Below are 19,576 nucleotides of genomic sequence, written 5' to 3'. Positions count from 1 at the left end.
CTTTATTGATATTGTCACTAGAGTAATCTAATTTTCTTATTTAAACTATTGTCATGATGTAACTCTGATGTGTGAAATGCTGCATGTGTGGAACACTGGTCCGATGTAAGAGAGGGCCTGATGGCCCTAATCTGATCATGTTAAATAAATAAATAAATAATTTATAGGCACTCGACAATTTCGTAGCCGTGCTCAGATATTAGTATACATGTTTTTCTTTCGTAAGCAATCAACTTTGCGTCCATCACACACCAGTCTAGATGATAAAGAAGAAAGAATCTGAGGACGCGTGTGTCAAACAGCTCTTGGATTGGCTAAAGTGTTTAAAGTGTGAGAAGTGGGACTATGAGGATTGCACGCAGTAGATTGAAGATGACTTGCATGAGTATCGGTGTGGCCTATGCCTGACACCTTGTCCATTGGTGCCCCACAGAGTAAGTACTTTTACCCAAAGGTAGGGGTATAACCGTATATTACACAGTGCTGAGCTATATTAAATGAAATGTGAAAAACAAAAAATAAATCCTCGTACTTCATACACAGTGACGGAAGAAATTCCCAACATGACGATGGAGCTGTGCGACGTAAACAAAAGTTGGTACGTCACGTGGAAGATGATGTCTATTCATATTTCACGCCAGTCCCAAAGAGTGGCGCAATTACCGCCATTATGAGGATGCAAGTTGATGTTTAGCAAGAATACTTTTAAGGCGACAAAGGCGCTACTATTACTGAATTTAAACATGGTCCTGTAATAGGGCTACAAGAATCTGGATGTTACCTCTGAGATATTGCAGAAAGACTTGAAACGAATGTATCGACCGTACATGCTGGCAGCGGTGGGGACGAGAATGTACGATTGTACTGTGACCGCACTCCAGAGGGTCACGTTGTAATACCGAGAAGGAAGACTACCGTGTGCGACGTATGTCTATGGCACAACATACGGCATAAGCTGCAGCAATCTGAGCAACAGTTGGCACCATAATGTCACAACGAACTGTTTCACATTGATTGCCCCAAAGACAGCTCCGAGATAGACGCCCTGTGGGGCGCATACCACTGATCCCAAATGGTTCAATGGTGTCAAGCGAGAACTCATTGGAGGACAATTGTAGGACAGGGTGGAGATCTGTTATCTTTCTTGATGATAGCTGGAGCTGTGTCGATGCCAGTGACAGCCGTGTGCTGAAGAAGTAGGTCAGGTTAGGGACTGCAGCGAATCTGTTGGTGTACTACGTACAGTGGACCCACACTTAAAGGGATGGTGACATTTTGTGTGACAGTGATAGCACTCCCGTGATTATCCCATGCATCCTGACTGTAAATTTCTACGTCAGTGTTGTGATTAGATTTGTAGTGCTACCTTCATGTACAGCACTCCAAGGGGTGTTTTACGACAGGATAACATTTTCCCAAATAGTACTGTTGCAACCCAAAACGCTATACAGAATGCCGACTTATTGCCTTGGCCTGTTTGATCACCAGAATTACCTATAATCTAGCATATACTGGATATCATCGGATGCCAACTCTAGCGTCTTCAACAACCAGTGTTAACCAACCCTGTACTGACCAACCAAACGCAACAGGAATGGAACATCATACCATAAATGGATATCCGCCACCTATTCAATGCAATGTATGCACATTTGTCTGCTTGCATTCAATATTCTGGAGGAAACCAATCATTAATCCTGCAACATATTACATTTCCAACTGTGTATCTCACGCTTACATTAACATCTGATCTTCCAATGTTAATCCGTTAAATACATTACCTAGATAAAAGTATTCTCGAAGAGTCGTCCCTCTACCTTGATGCTGCGTTTTTGTTTTCGTCTATGGTCCCCACGTCTTGTTTATCTCTCAGTGAAGTAAGTCCGAAGTCCCAACAATTAAAATTGTCTTTACGCTATGATGCGTAACTCGATCGACCGAAATTCTGCTGTCGGCCGTCGAAGCACGAAAGTTAGTACATAGCCGCCGCTGTAGCCGAGCGCTTCTAGGCGCTTCAGTCTGGAACCGCGCGACTGCTACGGTGTTTGTCATGTCCTTAGGTTAGTTGGTTTTAAGTAGTTGTGAGTTCTAGGGGACTGATGACCTCATATGTTAAGTAACATAGTGCTCAGAGCCATTAGAATCATTTTGTAATATACAACTGTTTTCGACTCCACAGGATTCGCCGTCGTCCCATGGCCAAGTACCGGCCCGTTGATTGTGTCTACACAGTGGCGTCACTTTGCGCTGACCGTCAATGACGTCTCACAGACAGGCCCTCGGTGTACCAGATGGCACAACCGTCTCTGATATGATTCTTCGCTGAGTCTTGCATATGTCCACAATTGCTCCAGAGGCAACACCGAACTGCATAGACGGGTCTGCTTAAGACCTGAACGACGTCACGAACAGCCTCTGCTGTCAGCGAACAACTCCGGGAGGACTCCTCTTGATGTTACCGGAATGAAGTCCAGGGGTGCCACCGGTCTCAGTTTAAGACTCACTCGCTGGTCCGTGCTAAACCCTCTAGCTTGGGTGCTGGCCAGACTAAGACGTAATTCCTGTGTCGCGCAGTTCAATGCAAGCTCCGACTGGCACCAGCCACTCTTCAAAAGCTGACGGCCATGCCCCCTCTCCCAGATACAGCGCGAGAACAGTGCCACAACAACCGACTGCGTGCACAGAGAGCAAGACGTGACACGAATTACAAATTCACAGCCGGAACACTAAAGCGAGTCAGTATGTTTAATTTATCAAAATCTTCAGTTTCTTACACACTGAACAGCCAAAGAAACTGCAATACCTTCCTAATATCGCTTAGGGCCCCCGCGAGCACTCAGAAGCTTCGCAACACGATATGATACGACACGACTGATGTCTAAATTGGTGCTGAAGGGAACTGACACCATGAAACCTGCTGGGCTGTCCATAGTAAGAACTACAAAGGGTGGAGCCCTCCTCTGAACAGCTCGTTGAAAGGCGTCACACATATACTCAGCGGAGTCTGGTGGCCAGTGGAAGTGTTTAAACTCAGAAGAGTTTTCCTGGAGACACTCTGTAGATTTTGGGCGTGTAGGGTGTCGCATTGTTCTGCTGGAATTGCCGAAGTCCGCCGGAATGCAACGTGGACAATAATGGATGAAGGTGATCGGACTGTATGCTTACTTACTTGTCACCTGTCAAAGTCGTATCTAGACGTATCAGGGGCACCATATCACTCCAACTGTACACGCCCCACACCATCACAGAGCCTCCACTAGCTGGAACAGTCCTCTGCTGACATCCATTGTCCATGGATTCATGAGGTTGTCTCCATACCCGTACACGTCCATCCGCTCGATACAATTTGAAATAAGACTCGTGCGACCTGACAACATGTTTCCAGTCATCAACAGTCCAATGTCGGTGTTGACGGGCCCAGGCGAGGCGTAAAGCTTTGTGTCCTGCAGTCACGTACAATTCCTTCCGCTCGATACAATTTGAAACGAGACTCGTCCGACCTGACAACATGTTTCCAGTCATCAACAGTCCAATGTCGGTGTAGACGGGCCCAGGCGAGGCATAAAGCTTTGTGTCGTGCAGTCATCAAGGGCAAACGAGTGGGCTTTCGGCTCCGAAAGCTCGTATCGATAATGTTTCGTTGAATCGTTCGCACGCTGATTTGATTTTTTACCGGATTCTCGATGTTCACGGTACACTTGTGAAATGGTCGTACGGGAAAATCACCACTTCATCGCTATTTCTGAGATACTGTGTACCATCGCTCATGCTCCGACTATAACATCACGTTGAAGCTCACTTAAATCTTGATAATCTTCCATTGTAGCAGCAGTAACCGGTCTAACAAATACGCCAGACACTTGTTGTCTTATATAGGTGTTGCCGACCGCAGCGCCGTATTCTGTTTACAAATCTCTGTATTCGAATACGCTAGCGTATAACAGTTTTTGTGGCGCTTCGGTGTAGTAAGGACGTACTCATTTTTCTTACGATATTACTGGGCATATCACTTTTACTTCTTACAGATTTTGACTTTGCTCTTCCACAACACAAATAACGAGACATTTTTCTTTTGTCTGTAGTTAAACTGCAAATTCGTAAACTGTTTTTTAATGTCGACACTTCTACATTCCCTCTATGTAAATTATTTGAACCAGTGAACCCGTGCGAAACATTCTCACTGCGTTAGTTTTAAGTAATGACAACATTAGGTATTGGCTTAGTTGTTGGGATAATGGTAGTTGTGGAAATGAGTAAAAAACATCTTAAAAAACGAACCGAACGGCGTGAAATAATAATCATGAATTTGTGATTCATCCTTGTATGTATTTTTTCTTCTGTCGCAAGGCGTGTTTTGCATTCGGAATGTTTGTTCCGTCCTGTACGAGAAGCAGATATCAGGACTGTCAGTTGAGCCACATAACCTACAACTTTAACTCGTCAATCATGTTCAGTACAGTAAACACGTGAGGCCAGAGTGATAATAGGTAAAACAGAATTTAAGGAGACGGTGGCAAATATGTTTGTCGTTTCATATAGTACATACGTTTAAGAAAGTCAACGTGTTCGACAGGCAGACATAATGGACTACCACAGTTGTCATGGTTAGTGTCCATTAGAATACTGGATACAAGTTATCCAGTTAATAAGTACTTTGAAACAAATAATATGGTATTTGTAATAAGATAATATGAAAAGTGAGTTTTATTCGCGAGGATTGAGTTATATCCGAAAAATATTGATATGAAACTGGGACTCTATGATGCCCTTTTGTCTGCGATAGTTAAAAGTCTCTTTTATGTTAAAAGTTTCCACAAATAGTAAGTTTTAACGAAAAATGTGTACATACAGTGTCAGAGGCCAGTTATGAAACGTTTCGAACGGTACCTCATCCATCCCTGTGAGATTAGCATGTCTTGGGAAAAAGCGATGTTGACTTGGGAAATAATATGTATGATACTTATTATATTCTTATGTACAAAGTTTGCCCGTATTTACTCGTACATTGTCAGCTTCACATTCTAGAAAATAACTTTAATATAAAAGTCAGAATCAATCGTGCAGTAAAATAAAGAACTCTTTAGCAAGTGGAGCTGTTATTCATGAATTCACTACACAGTTGTGGAGCAGCACTCTCAATAATATGGACAAACACAAATAAGTAATTTTTAAAATGAGCCCCATCGTGAGGTAGAACTTCTTTTTTACCGTCTATCTTTAGATTCGCAAGACCGCCTCTGTGGATGGAAGACCACTAATTAATAATCGATGTACAGATGGTTTCAGGAGCAACGTCCTTAGTGGAAGAATCACATTTCCTTACGCTTCTTCCTGAAATCTTCTTTTAGTACCTGTATCCCGCTGTTATCAGGATGTTTATGATTTCATTTTCGAGTGCCTTACACAGGACCTTATTACATTACAAAGTTCACTGGATGCGTCACCGAAAATCTATTTTCTTACATCTGTGCACTCCCAATTACTTCGTTTACGCTATTTACACATTGACAGATTTGTTATTCTTGGACTCATAAATAAAATTTAGGTCTTCAGGATTTTAAAATTAGCGTGTCAGTTATTGTGCATGACGGAAGAATATGTACTGTAATACTATGTGTATGATGACTAACTCATCCCTCAAGAACACCACAGCTCTTCCTCTACGCTTAATCTTGAGCACTAAGTACTATTTTACTTTTGTGCCGTCAATTTCCGCGCATTAGTGTTTAATCTTTGTGAAATGGGATACCGAACTTAGCAACAAACTTCTATTGTGGAATCTGAAGGATATGAAGGTACGGCTTAACGCCCGTTGCTGCATTATCCTGTGACCTTACTGCATTTTTACTTTCACAATCTGTTTAAGAATTTCAAGAGTTGCTACGTACGTATAACCACAGTCGGTCGAAGTGACCAACTGCATCTCGAGCCACCACTCAAAGTGAAAACTGTGAACTTTGAAATAGTTTGAGATCTCGAGTTCAGTTTCCCTCTTTCAACTTTTTTCAAGCTCTTCGAGTGAAAACAGACGAGCTTTACTTAGTATGTTAGGTTTCTGGAGCAATTATTTCACCCCTCTGAATTCCATTGTGTGGCCACAAGTTACTATAGCTCACCAATAACCAGAAAATGTAGCTGCAAAGAGAGATGTGTAGCTATAAAAAGAAATGTTCTTCTTGGAACGGATGCTGGGAACAGCGATATATACGTAATCCTAGGCAGTAATTTCTACGAATTTACTTTTCTTGATCCAGTCTGTGATTTTTAATGATGTTTTTTCTAGCTATATCCATATTTTTGATAGAAAACATTGTGAACCGAACACTACAACTTCAAAACCAAAACTTCATTTCAATGATTATCAGCTATGCCATATTTAAGAGAATTCTGCAACATGTGTGAATGTGAAAAATAGTGTGTTACATCGTAGTTCTGAATCCGTCTTAAATTGTAGGTCACCCCGTATATAGCTTGGAGAACCAGTTCAAAGATAGGCAGAATACAGGCGCCACACCAGCGTGCATATCAAAGTACAGTTTGGTTGGAACAAACCCTATGGGTTGATTACAGCATTGCCTTTACCTTACCTTTTGATACGCAGTCCTACGCGTGGCTTGAACTTTAAACAACTGTTAATCGAAATATTTTTGAGGAAGTGGAAGAAGGGGACGTAATATGATTCAGTCACAGGATTCACCCCTTTTCGTATCTGCATCCATCGTGTGTGGTTTACTCAGTTTTGTCCGGACACTTTTACAGCACAAAATAGTGTAGGTGTTTGTATCATCTGCACTGTGCCAAGTTAGATTCAGTTTTTTTACGGTAATATTTGTACAGCAGATTACAATCAACAAAACAGTGTGGAAATATCTTCGCTGTAGCAGCGACACATTGTTTAGATGCACAGAAACGTAGAAATAAATTGCTGAAATGTCTGTTGCTTTTGTTTGAGAAATAACCATAAATGAAGTTCTTGTTTAATCTCGGAGCACCACTCGCCACTCCTATAGTTGTACAGCAGTTATTTTGAAAGTGAGCGCAAACATCCACGAAATACCAGCATTCTACGCATTCAGCTCAGACTTAAACAAACACTGACATTATTTCCACTACTTGCAGTCCATTGCTTTTGCATGATATATATGCAGACATATATCGGGGTTATTACGTATAGTTACAGTTTGTTGATTTTTCACGAGCTGGTGGAAGGCAGCTTGTTTGTCTACGGCGAAGTACTTCTTCATTTATCATTCCACACAGTGCTAATGCGATAAAATAGTTTCTGTAGGGGATTCGTTTATGAACAACGTAGAGGCTACCGAGGTACTTATGTTTTGCGAAACCATAATCCACGTATATCACTTCGAGCAATGATAGTTATATTAATTTTTTAGGAAAAATATAACTATCGCAAGAAAAAGTAAAATGAGAATTTCACCATTATTCTTCTCAATAAGGCATTTAATTTTTTAAATATTTGGATACAGATGAACAAATTATACTGACTGGTTGAGCCCTACGGCTTGTCATTTGAAGAGGTGGTTCCAACTGCCAACGAAACGGAATTTTATATAACTTGTGTAGGGTGATTCGCGACATTGACACAGCCTTTGAATGGTAACTACGTAGAACAAATGTATCAATTTCACGTCACCGACACTGATTCTCAAAAAACCGAGTCTACGGTCACGAAGCAAAACCTGATGAGGGATGATACTGCGAGTGCAGTAAGAAAATCTCAGAGTCATTCTGTGCAAGATGAAGTAAACTTGTACTTTGTATTTAGTTGTGAACAGTATGGATTAAATAAACCTGACCAACATTTAACGTAACATATTGAATGACAGAGACAGGAAAGAACCAGTTATGTACTATGGATGCCTTAAAATATAGGTGGACGTGGTCCGTGAAGGACTGTTTAGCTGCACCCTGTGTCTGCAAGAAGAAATATGCATTTGATCGGTCAAAGAGACATTTTTTATTCAATACCAGCGATATATGCGCAACAGTGATGCGTCATAAGTGTCTGGTTGTTGTAACGATAGAATTACTTTAGTGGTTCTTCATGGATCCGATCGGTATTGGGCACCTGTTAGAGGACAGCTTGAGTTCTGTTGGGTTATGACTAGTTTTTATTAATGGCATCAGAAAGGTTTTCTGAGTCTCACGAGGAGCCGACCTAACGAAGTCTGAGCTTTTTAGCAGTCGCTCCTTGGGATGAGAGGGTTGGGAGGTGGCTCTACAGGTGCAGGATGCCGAGATCGGAGGGCTGGTGAGGATGGCTGCCATGCACCTGGAGGTATTACTTGGACAGATTGGCCTAGAAAGATCGTTATTATATGTCACTGTCGTCTGTGGCGTGGTGAAATACGTGCTGAATCCCACATCCAAGTTTGATGGAGAATGCGCATGCAGCATTCTGAAAGTTGCGGCGTTGCTCAGGTGAGGGCGCATTGGTGATGTCGTGCAGTTAGGCGGCTGTGGGACCTGTAGCCGCAAGGTTACAGTGACTCACCAACAGCTAGTGTGGCCTTCCTCAGCGCTCATCATGAGAGGCGTGCACTTAGGCGTCTTCCACTGACATATGACAGATGGCGCGTGTCGTCTAGGTGAATGTACAAAGCCCAAATCAACAACACAGACTGCAGTTGCCTCATCCGACGGGTTGGAAGCGGCGGCTTGATACCATTTGGTACGGCCCTTCAGGAGGGAAAGTTCCGGGATGTTCCACATTTTATTTCTGTCAAGGATGGTGTTAACCAGAAGCAACAGCTTGCTGCAGCTAAGTTCCACTACAGCTTGCTGGCTGAAGAATTGGAACGCAACTCTTTTCAGGCAGCTGTCAGCACATCACATTTCGTCAACCAGGTTATCCTGTAAGAGGCCCGACTGTCATTCTGTCACAATTAGGGATGTACACGGGATGACACTATGACCATGGTTTCTGAGAAGAGAGTATTTAAACCGGACATGACGTCTTCGTGGATGATGTTACTACAACATTTGTTATCCGGAGTTGTCAGCTGACTTGTCCTGACTATAGTGGCTCACTTATAGTCAAGCTCCACTGGCCTTCGTAAGTTCGATCAGTGCCGTGACGCCATAGAGTAGCTGAGCTTCGATGTTACATGTGATTACTCTACATGGTGAAAAGTATTTAAACCGACAAACTCTGGGAAGTTGTAGGGGACATCAAAATAAGTACTTTTCCCTAATACCATTTTTTCCCTATGAGGAGTATTTAAACCTGTAGAGGAAGATTTATATAGACGCAAATTAATTACACCAACAAACACTTTTCCACTTTTTTATGACCAACAGACAATACATTAACACAACCAAATTTCAGTTACAGAAGATTTTCAAAAATGCCTCCATTGACACGTAAAGAAAGGTTACACAGTCTGATCATGTTCTGTCTGACACAGGCGAAAACCCCAGGAGCATCCTGAATCGTCCCTGCTGCTGCTGCTGCTACCCGGGCAACCAGATCCACTTCTGATGCAACAGGAGTTGCGTAAACAAGGTTGCGCATCTCTCCCCACACAAAAAGTCCAGAGGGGACATATCTGGGGATCGAACAGGCCATCGCACAGGACCACCTCTGCCAATCCATGTTTCTGGGACCTTTGGTCCAGGAATCGACGCACACGACGACTGAAATGTGCCTGCGCCCCGTCATGTTGGAACCACATGCGTTGTCTTGTAGGGAGCGGGACGTTTTCCAGCAATTCTGGCAATGCTCTGGCAAGAAAATTGTAACAGTGCCTTCCATTTAATGGCCTAGGTAGCAGATACGGCCCAATTAAACAGCCGCCAACAACACTGACCCACACATTAACGGCGAACCGCAATGATGAGGGCTACTAACTGTGACATGTGGGTTATCTTCACTCCAAACATGCGAATTGTGCATGTTGAAGACTCCATCACTCCCGAACGTTGCTTCATCGGTAAACAACACAGAGGATGGAAATGTAGGATGCATTTCACACTGTTCCAGATAACACTACGAAAACTGTGCTCTGGGTGGATAATCAACTGCTTCCAGGTTGTGGACACGCTGTAAGTGAAATGGACGTAACAATTGCTTTCGAAGGACTGTTCTTACATTCGTCTGATTCGTCCCCATGTTACGTGCAATTGCAAAAGTGCTGATTGAAGGATTCCGCTCCACATGCTGCAAGACAGCTTCCTCAACTTGCAGCGTTCTTACCGTGCGACGGCGTCCCTGTCCAGGTAATCTGCTAAATGATCCGGTCTCACGCAGACGTTGGAACACAGCAGCAAAGGTCGTAAGATGTGGGGTACGGCGATTAGGATATTGTTGTTGATAAACCCGCTGTGCAGCTCGTCCGTTGCGGTGCGCGGCGTTGTACGCACCAACCACATCAGTGTACCCACTCCAGGTGTATCGATCCATCAGTAAACAGAGACAATGCCCTACTACACTAGTGGACAGCAGTTGCTTGCAACTGAAGAGCGTAATACTCAGTCTAACAACTGAAGATCGTACTACGGTCTCTAACAACTGAAGAGCGTAATATGGCCTCCACTGGTTTAAATAATCCTCATAGGAAAAAAAAGACATTAAGGAAAAGTTTTTGTTTTGATGTCCCCTACAACCTCCCAGAGTTTTTCGGTTTAAATACTTTTCACCCTGTATATTGCGTGGCTCACAGGATGACATGTTGGGAGCTGTCATACAGCACTGTTTGCCCTTCTCGCTTACCGCTCAGCTTGATGTGGCAGTGTGTCCTGAGCGGCACCCTGCCTTCTACGGCACTACTAATATTTGCGTGCTCGAGATACTGAAAGTGACACACATTATGAGGTGTAACTGATTCTCCGTGACAAGCATTAATCTTAAAAAAAAAAAGAACAGAAAAAAGGTATGCGCATCCAGGAATGGGATCTGAAGTGAGACAGCATGGATGAACACCTTGAAACTCAGGTATGAAATAATTATACAGCTGTCCACAAAATAAAGTCCCATTTATAAATTTTAGTAGTATCAACTACAACCTTTTTATGGTGTTGTTTCAAGGTCACAGTAAAAGAGTAACTCAAATCAAAGTTCATTTCATTTAATGTCCAATTGCAATCCTCCATGTGGCAAAACCATCTGTAGATGGTACAGTCAGTTCGAAACGACCGGATGTGTGCGTAAAGCAAAAATCGCAGGAGGACGAATAGTGCCTGAGGAGGATGTCGAAGATGTAAGAGTATATTATCTTAGTAGTCTTAGAAAGTCTGTTCAGAAAGCAAGTCTACAACTTCCATTGGTAAAGAGAACAGTGTGCAGGATTTTAAGAACCGTTAAACACGAATCCATATCGGTTATAGTTGGTATATGTTTTAAACCCAGATTTTTTAAGCTACCGTTAGAGATGTCGCTTGTATGCGTAAATTGCAAGAATGGCATTTTCTTCAGTTTGACAATTGATCTAAGAACTTTATTTGGGAGTACGTTCGAGCCGGTCCTCATTGGCAGTTGTCTATACTTTAGTGGTAGAACGTCGAAGTCCCTAACCGTTGGCCTGATCGTAATGGTAAATACGACGGAGCCTTTTTCCTCTACACTTCACGTTCACCTGAACTGGCACCATACATTTGTTTCCTTTAGGACTATATGTAAAAGATAGTGTTTATTTCCTGACACTACCAAGTGATTTGTCAGAGGTGAGACACAGATTTGAAGTGACTATTGTTTCCGTAACTCCGGACTTGATAACCGAAGTGTGTGAAGAATTAGACTTTAGGTTGTATGTGTACCTTAGAACTAAAGATGTACATATGGAAAATTTGCAACAAAAACTAGGTTATTTTGCATTCAATCTAATGAAATGGTCTAAATTAATCTGTTTTAATATACGCTTGAAACTCAGACGCTATCTTATGGACACCTGTATGTGGTTGAGGCCCACTAGCTTTAATGTTTTTTTTTTTTTTTCCCCTCTGAAGAACAAAGTGATCCGCCGAAGAAGTTCCTGGTCACCATTTTAGTTCACATTGTCTCTATATTTTTATCTCTTTCCTTCCAAAACTCATATTGCTCAATAGTGTCCTCAATACCAGTATGCATATTGCTCGTGGCTGGGCTATGTATTGCTGTGTATTTCACTACTAGCATCCGTGATCTAGAGTTAGCGTCTCTAACCAGTAATCAAGTCATTCACAGTCCAAGGTTCGAAGTTAAATGTTCAGTGATATTTCACTGAAAAAATACGGCAACCAGCCACTTTTTAATGCGTTTTTTATTTACGCCAATATGCATTTCGAGTTTGAACCCATCTTCAGCTGGCAAATTACATGGATCTTCAGTTACTACAGTAGTACAATCTCGACAGCAGTTTGGATGCTGCAGCTAGCCTGTGCAAAGCAACGACTCCAATCAGTTACTTCAATTTCGCGAGTTTAAAGTCACACACTATCAGCTGTTCATTTTACTTACTTTCTCCTCTCCTTGTTTTTTCCTGGCTTTTCTTCTTTTTTGCAACGACACAAACACTTTTTATCACGTATTTTGCACAGGCGCACTGCGTTATCCGCCATGTTGTCGACTGACAGTTTATGTTTACATACAAATGGTTTATCTATGGACAGAGTTATATTTTTACGAAAGTTTTGAGGTTCTAAGATAAGCTATTGTTTTCTAAATATTGACTTGGCTGATAGAAGTAGTCTAACATACCACATTTATACAAAGCAGTAATTCATACATTTACAATATAACAAAGATAAATTAAGATATTAGAATTAAGATTTTTATGTTTTTTACATGCATTTGCTGGGTTTATAACAGATTATGTTGTTTGTTGATTGTGCTTAGTAAGTGGTTTGATAAGTAGAGTGTGGAAGTTTTTTTAGAAATATTCGGTTTGGCAGCTCTGTTTGGTCGTTAAGTATGTCAGAAGGGGATGCATGTTTATGTGAATAAATTTCGATTTCTTCTAGGAGGTTCATTCTTTTTCCTTTGTTGGCTAAGTGGAGAACTTGTAGGTTATGGGATATGTCTGTTACTTGATGTTCTTCTTCTGCTACATGTTGGGCGAATGTGGATTTATTTAAGTTTTTTAAACGAAGAGCATCCATGTGTTCTCGAAACCGTATGCTGAAGTTTCTCCCTGTTTGGCCTATGTATGTTTTTGGACACGAGTTGCAGTTAAGTTTGTATATTCCTGATTGATTGTACGATTTGGTATTATTTTTAATGTTATGGATAGCTTTGTCCTTTATTTTGTTATTTGTATAGTAGCTGATTTTGATATCTGTTCCTCAGAACAAGTTTGCTATTTTATATGACAGCTTTCCTACAAATGGCAAGCTTACATATTTTTCTTTTGGCTGTGTTGTGGTATTCTTTAATGTAGTTTTGTTATTGTGTTTGTTTATGTGGGGATTTATCTTAGAGTTTAGTTCATCTATTAATTTTGGATTGTAACCATTATTGTAAGCAATTGCTTTGATGGTGTTTAGTTCTTCTATTTGGTCAGCTGGTTGTAGTGGTATTTTGTGCATTCTGTTTAGCATTGCTCTGTATGAAGCCGTCTTATGTTGATCCGGGTGGCAGGATGACTTATTAATTGTGTTATCTGTGTATGTTGGTTTCCTGTATACTTGAAATTTGTGTTTGTTGTTGGAGCTACTTATGCAGAGATCTAGAAAATTTAAACCTACTTCTGTTTGGTGTTCTACAGTGAAGATGATGTTCTGATGCATTTTATTCATTTCTTTTGCAAGGTTATCAATTTCTTCTGCTGTGCCATCAAATAAGACTATTATATCATCAACATACCTTCTGTAATAAATTATCTTGTTTACCATCTGGGGGTTTTCTTTAAAAAATTTTACATTCTAAGTTATTGATGAAAATATCTGCTAGCAAACTGGCAAGGCAGCTACCCATAGCCAGGCCCTCTTTCTGCTGGTACATTTTGTTATTAAAAGAAAAATAGTTGTGTGATGCCAAATTTTTATGTTTAAGTAAATTGTTTTTAATTATTTCTATTGTTTCTTTGACGGGTATGTTTGTGTAGAGGTTTGTTATGTCAAGTGATGCAAACCTAGCAGTATCAGGAATCTGAATTTCCTGTAGACATTTAATAAGTTCATAACTGTTCTTTACTGAGTATGTCTCTTCAAATTTGAATGTGTTGCTAAGGACCTCATTCAGTTTCTTGCTGATTTTATAAGTTGGGCTGCTCCGAGAATTAACAATTGGACGTATGGGACAGTTAACTTTATGGGTCTTAGGTTGTGCTCGTAGACGTGGTGCATAAGGGTTCATAACAGTGCATTCATGTATATCTTTTGCATTTAAGAGGAAATTACTTTTTTTCATCATATTTTTAAGTTTATTCTGTAACTTAAGAGTGGGATCAGACTTAATTTCTACTATATTATTATTAATGAAAAATTCAATGGTTTTTCTTACATATTCACTTTCATACATTACAACAATAGCATTGTTTTTATCTGCTTTTACTACTAAAGCTTTACTGTCACTTAGTTTCTTATTAACACTTTTAAATATTGTTCTGTCATGGTGCTTTATACTATTATTATTATTAATTGCTTTCTCTATTTGTTTGGTGATAAAATTGTTAACTTTGTGGCCTATGGCAATCTGATCATTCTGAGTTAGTTTTGCAGTATCACAGGCTATTTTGGTGCCTACTATTAATTCTTTAATATTATTTTCAGTCAGAGATGGGGTGATATTATGTTGAAGCCCTTTATTCAGCAAACTTACCTCTTTATCACTGAAGATGATGTTAGTTGAATTTACTAGACGTTTGGAGAATTTATGATTAGTGGGAGGTAATTTGTCATTCACCTTTGGAATTTGTGACATAAGCTTTTTCAACTTATTGTTATGCCTACATCTGACTTTATGCTGTTCTTTCATAGCTATTATAGTGACAAAATCTAATGCATGGTTGAATTGTGTAGGAGTAAGTTGTTTACCTAGCTCTAAATGTAATCTATATAACTGGTGGTTTAAAAACTGCTTCTTTCTGTGTTGGTTTCGGATTTCAGATTGGAGCCATATAATTTCACTTCTTTCTTTAGCTATTTTCGCTGCTTTGCTTTGACTGTTGATGTTCACTTTCACATATTTTGGAGTTACATTCGCACTTAAACACATTTTATTGAACTTGATACTAAGAATTGTTCTTTCTAACTTAATTTTGTACTTTCTGAAGTCATGTAAAGCTCTTAGTACCTGGCTAGGTAGTGTCAATAACAATTTGTCCATTTTATTTGGACTGTTGAGCTCCACGGCCACGGAGCTCAACAGTCCAAATAAAATGGACAAATTGTTATTAAATGTTCAGTATAAGTCGTGAGCAACGGTGACCGAACCCTTCCGATATAAAGAATCACCCTCGTTCTGCCAACTGCCTGGTGAAAGTGGTTAGCAAAGTGTACAGAGGCTCGGGGCATCGTCTTGCCCACGTCTGGGAAACTGCCGTTGAAAGACGCTAGAGTCACCATAGTTCAACGACTTGAAGCTGAAATAAGCAACAGAGAAAATTAGAGAAACATAATGAGTATCCACAGTACATGTGACCTATGGTCTATATAGTGATGATCAGTCATGTGAAGTGGAAAATATGCTAATGATTTCTAGTGAGACGAATATAGGGTGTTATCAACAGGCGTAAGAATTTGTTATGAATAGGACGATAGGAAGAGGGAGTGTTATTGTGAAAAGTGAATGAATTAGGTTAACTTCATCAGAATGGACAGAAAACCGACGCAAACCACAACAGTTCTCTTATACGTGCCGATGTCACAAGCAAAAGATGAAGGAAACGTTTATGAGGATATTTAATGAGTAATTCAGCAGGTAAAGGGAGACGAAAATCTAACAGCCACGGAGGACTGGAATGCTGTTGAAGGGTAATGAATAGACCACTCATGAGCGAAAACCTTATGACCAGTACCCTCCACAAGGTTGAATGCTTCTTGATGGTGTTTCGGGCACGTGATGCAGTAAGGGAAGAATGTGAGCGGAAGAGAGACGAATGTGTACCCAATATAGCGGAAATAAACTAACATAAACGGTTTAGACAAAGAGCACATAGTTGTGGCAATGTGGCTGAAAACGAGACTCTCTGAAACGGCGAAACTGTTCAACTGTTGGCATATTACTGGTTCGAGCTCCTATGGAAAGTGGTCGAAGGATGGCGAAATAACGAAACGGCAGTGTGGTACTGGACGTCCACGTCTCATCGCTAAACTTAGAGATCGTATGATCCTCCTCTGTGTAATCCAGGATAGGCACCGATCTATGGCAGATCTGACGACAGAAGACAATGCTGATGGAGGCACAAGTATTTGGGAGAACACCTTTCAAAGGCCATTCTTGAACATGGAACTCCACTTCGCACTACACTACTTGTTTCTAAGTTGACCTAACGACGTCGTCAGCTACAATTGCAGTTGGTACAGCATGACTGAGCTTCCACCGTGGATCAATAGAAACGTGTTGCCTGTGGAAAGAATCACATTTCTTGTTACGCCAGATCAATCTTTGGGTCCTTAAACGCCGCCAACCAGACGAATGGCTGCACGAAACGTGCACCGGGCCACAAGCGGAGACCGGCGAGGGCAGAATTATGCTATGGCGTACATTGAGTTGGGCTTCCATGGTTGTAATCGAAGGCATTATGACAGCAGTGAACCACATGAACATTATTGGGGACCACCTGCATGACTTCATGCTTGTAGCCTCCTCCTACGGCGATGACATCTTCTAGCAGGATAACTGTCAATGTTGCAAAGTGAAAATCGGCCTAGAGTGGTTTGAGGGGCATTATAGTGAACTCATATAAATGTCTTAGCCGGAAAACATGTCTGAACATTTCGGGCGCCAGTTGCGTGCCCGTAAACCACGATCCCGTAATTTACGGAAATTGCTTGACTTCGTGCGTAGTCATGTGGTGCCACATACAGTTAGAATCTTGTCAAGGACTTTTACAGTCCATATAAATCTGAATCTCTGTTTCACTGTGAATGAAACCTGGAACTATATTAACAAGTGGTCGTAATGTTCTGTCTCATCGGTGGAGAGTTACATAAGAATATGGCCTTGATAGTAGAAATGAGAGAGGAGAAAGACTAATTGAATTCTGTAATAAGTTGTGATAAGTCACAGTAGGTGGAAGTACACATGGAAATGACCTAAAGACACGGGACAACTCCGCTTGGATTATACAATGGTCAGTCAGAGATTCGGAAATCAGGTATGGATAGTAAGCGGTACCCAGGAGCAGATGTATACTCGAATCACAATTTAGTAATAATAAAGAGTAAAATAAAAATTCAACAGAATCGTCCAGAAGAAAGAGATGGAATACTGAAGTAATGAGAAATGGTTAGATGCATTCGAAATTATCTAAGGCAGTAGATACGGTGATAGTGAATATCACAGTAGGCTGTTCAATTCAATCGAAATGGAGGTCTCTAAACATTGCAATACAGTGCTTGGACAGGTACAATAGATACAAGGACAGCACCACGGAAAAACCTTAGATAACAGAAGAAATACTCTAGTCAATCGACGAAAGAAGGAGGTACAAAAAATGTGAATGGCAAGAATACAGCAACAGTCTGTCACTTAAAGGAAATACATCAGTCTTGGTCGTCAATACAATATTTGTTAACACTTTATCATTAAACGTTTCAGGATATCCCTATCATCGGATCTGTCAAAAACCATATTACACAGTCCTAAAACATCTACAACGTACCGTCAGAGTATTACTGGCGGGGGGGGCTATGTCCCTATCTCTGCCTGATAAACAGGGACAGTGAAATGAATCCTCAGAGAAAGAATTTAACGCGTTTCAAAAGCTAATGGTTAAAGCGAATTTACCTATCCTCCGTGCCGACTCACAAATTATCAGTCGGCTGATGATATTCGGTGGACCCTGCAAACACAGTAGAAAAAGAAACAATCCTGTCAAGTTTGAACGTTGGTGTAAAGGAAGGCGACCGAGGTGGCCGAGCGGTTCTAGGCGCTACAGTCTGGAACCCAGCGACCGCTACGGTCGCAGGTTCGAATCCTGCCTCGGGCATGGATGTGTGTGTTGTCCTTAGGTTAGTTAGGTTTAAGTAGTTCTAAGCTCTAGGGGGCTGATGACCTCAGATGTTAACTCCCATAGTGCTCAGAGCCATTTGAACAATTTTTTTTGTAAAGGAAGCTTCTGTTGTTTCCAATGAACATTCGTCGTCCACTACTAGAGGACTGCTTTCATTTCGCAAACATTTTGATAGAAAACCACACAACGGAGAAGATCTCATAGATCTGTTTCACGTGCCAACAGTGCCCGATAGCAGGGGTTCCCCGATTGTGTTTTACGGAACACTGTAAGTTAATAAGTGTTCCACAAAAATGCGTTTTTTTCCCTTTTTCCTCGTTTTGACGATATTAATTCTTTTTCAGAATTTTATTATGATTTCTTTTTTATTAGTTATGCTTTAAAAAAGGAGTAATCACTGAATAGTACAAGTTTTCCTCGTTATTTTAAACTTTAACTAAACTTCAATATTCAGAGGGAGATGGTGCAGTAGTTGTTATACTGGACTCGCAATCGGGAGGACGACGGTTCAAATCCGTGTCCTGCCGTCCTGATTTAGGTTTTCCGTGATTTCTCTAAATTGCTGGAGGCAGATGCCGGGATGATTGCTTCCCCTTCCTTCTTTAATCCGATTGGACCGATGTCGCTACTCACCTTATAACGGAGTTGGTGAGTTGCAGACAGGCACAACAAAATCACTGTCAAAAATTAAGCTTTCGGCCAACAGGGTCACATTTAAACAGGCTGTTTCATCGAAGTACCTGGATTCTCAAAGTGTTTCGTTAGAGAAAAAGTATTGGAAACCCAGGTCCGTAGCGATGAAAAAAAAATGGTTCAAATGGTTCTGAGCACTATGGGACTTAATAACATCTGTGGTCATCAGTCCCCTAGAACTTAGAACTACTTAAACCTAACTAACCTATGGACATCACACACATCCATGCCCGAGGCAGGATTCGAACCTGCGACCGTAGCAGTCGCGCGGTTCCGGACTGTGCCCCTTAACCGCGAGACCACCGCGGCCGTCGTTGTAATGAACACATTTCGTAACATAAAGGATGTGGAATTTACGTTGCCGCTTTTGTCTCCTTTCTATTTGGTGATAAGAAAGGACGTCATGTAGACTCTCGATGACACCATCTTCGGTACAATTTGCTTTCCACAATCTGAAATTGAAACAGTGCATTCTGGTAAAAGCACGTAGTAACTTCAGAAACCGAGTTAAACATAACGATTCACGCTAAGATCATTGCTCGACATGAGTGGGTCCTTGTCGGAATAGACTATATGTTTACACGTTGTGTGTTTTCTGAAGACATAATTCTGCTGCGTTACGAATAGCTGGTACAACACAACCTGAGACTCCAATGATGACATACGTGGCCTAATACGATTTTTATGGGCAAAATGTAGAGAACGAAAGGTGTCGAAAATTAAGCATAGCGCCTGTTTTCCTGTACGACAAGACAAAAGACAACATGGGG

The sequence above is a fragment of the Schistocerca gregaria genome, chromosome 3 (genome assembly GCF_023897955.1).
Source record: "Schistocerca gregaria isolate iqSchGreg1 chromosome 3, iqSchGreg1.2, whole genome shotgun sequence".
In the NCBI taxonomy this organism is placed as follows: domain Eukaryota; kingdom Metazoa; phylum Arthropoda; class Insecta; order Orthoptera; family Acrididae; genus Schistocerca; species Schistocerca gregaria.
Note: the sequence above shows the minus strand (reverse complement) of the source record.